The 4,459-nt window shown below is 35.9% G+C and overlaps 1 long non-coding RNA gene across 1 annotated transcript; it reads left to right on the top strand.

Moving 5' to 3' along the window:
- On the top strand, nt 1–2,102 carry LOC104212833 (uncharacterized). Its single transcript, XR_707459.2, has 3 exons — nt 1–99; nt 461–562; nt 1,977–2,102. It is a non-coding gene; the product is annotated as an uncharacterized lncRNA (long non-coding RNA).
- The last annotated feature ends 2,357 nt before the right edge of the window (nt 2,103–4,459 follow it).

Genomic DNA, 4,459 nt, shown 5'->3' with positions numbered 1-4,459 from the left:
TCTCTAAAATCTCTCCTCCCTCTCTCTAAAATCCCTTCTCTGCTAAAATTTTACCCAGCTCTAAATCTCTCAAATGAAGATGTGAATCTCATCTATCAGGTTTGTGGCCAAATCCCTAATTTTTCCCTTTTTCTTTTAGGAAAAAAACTGATGTTCATAATAGAGTTTTGTGGAGAAAGAATCGCACATCCCATTTCTCTCCCTAATCTCATATAGCTGCTGGTGACCTAATGCTTTCCCTAATCTCGGCAACTTTTCTGAGTTTTGTGCATATGTTTAACTGAAAACCCATATCAATTTATATATAAATTTATGTTTGGGGTATTTTTAATAAAGGATTCTGTATTCTGTAAGGTAAAATTTTCAATATGCAGTTAGAGATTAATATTATTTCAGTGATTTTACATTTGTATTCTCAGATTTCATCTCGAATTTCTCTGAACCATTTGATTATCTACAGGAATACAAAAAAACTCATACACAAAGACTCATTTGAAGCCTATTTGGTGTTGTTATTGTTGATTTTTAGTCTTGACAGGACTCTCACCTATCTCTTTTTTGGGTAAGTTAATAGCTTCTTCTTGAGAGACCTATTGCATGTTGGTATTCCATGCTTATTTTTCCCTTTTATGACTATGTGCCTAAATCAGTAGATACATACTTTTACATTTTATAAGGCATATATATGTTACTATAAGGTTATAAGAAAACATAATACTTCTTTGGTAAATGCATGCATTTGGCCACTTAAAAAATAATTTGAATGTAATATGCTTTCTTGTCATCTGGAAAAGGAGTTTAGATGGACTATCAACTCCTAATCACACCCTAAAAGCTAAATGCCTTCTGTTTTTATTTAGCTGGGAAAATATTTCCCCTATAGAATGCCCCGAAATCTTTTTGAACTTTGTTAGCTCTTTGTATCTGAGATAGCATATATGTAGTAAGCTAACAGGTGGTCTTTTTTGCTTTTTGAAGCTTCTAGGCTTCTGCTGCTTCTTGTAATATTTGCATCTTCTTGATGAAATCAATGAAGCCAATTATTTCATTAAAAAAAGAAGTTTAGAGTAGGAAAAATAGGAGATGACTTGGTAGAATTTTTTGGGCGATGATCCTATTTATCTATTATCTCAGTTTTTTAGTTTTTTTCCTCAGATAAACATTCATGTCGTTAGTACTGTTGCAACTTTTCAGTTAACTATCCTATAGAAGATTCAGCGTCGAATGATAATTGCTAATTGTAGAGGTCTTTCTTAATGTTATATAAAGAGTCTTATCCTGTGTTCCATTGGCATTACGTGAAGCTTTGAGGAGAATGAAACTTTGGCAAGAGACTCTTATGTTAGATTAAAGATTTGGGTTTTCTTAAAAATTAAAATGACAACTGGAAGTGTCTTTCTCTTATTGTTTCTGCTACGAATAAGAGGCTTACCTTGTGTCTTTCCCTTATTGTATTCAAACAAGAGCATTTTATATTTGTAATTTATTTGTCAAACCAGTTAAGTATCTTTCCTTATTATTTCTGTTACATTATTGCCATTTTAGTAATGTGAAAATGACTTATGGTTGATACTGTACTAATTTGTGTTCACGTCGTAAAAATCAGTTTTTGGTATGTGTATTAAATTCATTTTTCAAGTTTTTTGCTGCTTTTATTACTCTAATTTACGTTTTACTTCAGAGAAACTTTTTTCTTAGTTACTCTCTAAACTGTTGTTCTTGCTTTTAATTTAACAATAACTATCGATGTAGTGCAAGAACAGATTACCATAATCTTTGTTAATATAACAAATTAGGACTAGGAAGGAAATACCCCTTTGTTTCCTATCATAACACAATTTATAGTTTAATGTGGTTAATCTATATGACTAAGTTGTTGTAGTTCTTCCTCGAATTACTATTTTTTCAAAACAATATGCACAATAAGGAAGATGATTTCATTAATGACAATCATATAAATATATTCGAGAGTGAAGATGGCGAAGAAGAGTCATTTGATGATGATGATGATGATGGGGAGGGCACTAATACATCCTCTTGAAGACTAAGAAGCAAAAGACTGATGATATAGATGTCTACATTATGTTTTGAAAATTCTCGGTATTTTGTCCTTATTAAACTACAATGAATTAGTTCTTGATGCTTGAAGTTTTATGTCTATATCTTATTTTGAAAAGTTCTCTATATGTTTGTAATTATTAGACTTACAATGATATTAGTTTGTGATGCTTGTAGCTTTATATTTGCATTTTATTTTAGAAAGTTCCATGTACTTTTGTCCTTATTAGACTGAATGTAATTTGTTCATAGCTGTAATTTCATAATAGAATCAGCAGTGAAGTAAAATAAGTGCTTTATTCTAACATTTTTATCAATTAACTGATTTTAATTCTCTACTATATGAATTAATATTTTCTCAATTTTAATTAGTCCTTTCCATTTTATGTGATATTTCAGGAAATGAAAGGAACTGGAAAGCTCGACTTAGCATTCACTACTCTAAATACAGTACTGTCACGACCCAATTCCCAAACCCGGTCGTGATGACGCCTCTCGTGAAGACAAAGCCAGCCAGACCAAAACGGAACACCTCTTTAAGCAATTAATTATCATAAACAGTAATAAAACATGATATAAGATCCATAAATCGCGGAGTTTAACGATAACAATAGTACAAACCATCCCGACACAACCCAAACCAGGGTGTCACAAGTCATGAGCAACTAAGAAATTCGGATACAAGTCTACTGAACACTAAATCTGATACAATAGTTCTAAGAACATGAAAATGATAAGATAAGGGAGGCACGGGGCTGCGGACGCCAACAACTACCTCGTAGTCTCCGAATCACTGCTTTAACTGGGAGGATCTGTACTCAGGAGCGGACTCTGTGATGCCTGAATCTGCACACATGGTGTAGGGAGTAATGTGAGTACTCCGACTCAGTGAGTAATAAATATAAATAATGGCTGAAAGTATGAGAATATGTAAAGGCACAAAGCAATTCCATATCAAGCCGTAAATCACTTAAGGCAATAAATTAGTGAAGAAATCAAATGAAATCCCTTTTAAAACAAGTAATTTAACAGGTAAATAACAAGTAGAAATCCGCCCCTTGGGCACAGTATCAATCACTCAAAACAGTATCAGCCCCTCGGGCTCACTCTCAGTACAGTATCATCCCCTCGAGCTCACTCTCAGATCATAACGGGTACCCGACTGTGGGTGTGCAGACTACGGAGGGGCCCCTTACGGCCGAAGCGCTATATCAAGCCACCTCGTGGTATCATCACTCGACACTCGACCTCACATCACTCGGCACTCGGCCTCACATCACTCAAGCCACCTCATGGCATATAAAGTATCTAAGGCCCTCGGCCTCATATCACTCAGCATATCCTCACATATGGCCCTCGGCCTCACTCAGTTCGAAAATCATCACAAGCCCCTTGGGCATTAGTAAAACAGTAGTTCTTAGCCCAAGACATGATGTAGAAATATCATTTAAGTTTCAAATCTGAGTAAAAGTGGCTGAGTTTGTAAAACAGTAGATATCAACAGGACTGAGTTCAAATAATAAGTCAAGCAGTGAGGAAACAGTGATAAAAATCCCCGAAGGGTTCAAATAGTTGGCACGAAGCCCAAATATGGCAATCAGCCCAAATCATGATGATAACAAATGAATTTCAGTCAAATATTCGGTAAAATCATCAATCGGGACGGACCAAGTCACAATCCCCAATAGTAAAAGACCCCACGCTCATCATCCAGCGCATGTCTCACCTCAATACAGTACTACAATGTGCAAATCCGGGGTTTCAAACCCTCAGGACATCATTTACAATCATTACTCACCTCGAACCGGCTACAACTCTAGCTCGCGATGCCTTTGCCCCTCGAATCGGCCTCCACGTGCGTCGAATCTATCTAAAAGCAGAACAAATACGTCACAATATGCTAAGGGAACAAAGTCCAAGCAAAAATAATCGAAAAATATCAAAAATCCCGAAATTAGCAAAACCCGAGCCCCGGACCCACTTCTTGAAACTCAGAAATTTTCACATCATTAGATTCCTTATCACCCCACGAGTTCATACATATCAAAAGTTCTCAATTCCGACCTCAAATGGTCCCTCAAATCCCAATTCAAAAGTTCAAAATCCTAAGCCCTAGTTCTTCCAATTTTAGCTTAAATTCCATGAATTTCTAGGTTAATTTCACAATAGAATCACGTTCTAGGTTCATAAATCTTACCTCCAATCACTTCTCCTTGAATCCCTCTTCAATATCCGTCAAAGAGCTCTCAAAATGATCAACTATGGTGGAAAAATGGCTCCAAATCGCGGATGAAATGTTTTTATAACTTTCTGCCCAGCTCTGTGATTTCTTCATCGCGTTCGCGGCCGAAGCCACGCGATCGCGAAGGGCAAAATTCCAAGGCTTCAAAAATGTGCTATG

Source organism: Nicotiana sylvestris, chromosome 10 (assembly GCF_000393655.2).
Source record: "Nicotiana sylvestris chromosome 10, ASM39365v2, whole genome shotgun sequence".
NCBI lineage: Eukaryota > Viridiplantae > Streptophyta > Magnoliopsida > Solanales > Solanaceae > Nicotiana > Nicotiana sylvestris.
Note: the sequence above shows the minus strand (reverse complement) of the source record. Positions and strands in the feature narration are given on the sequence as shown.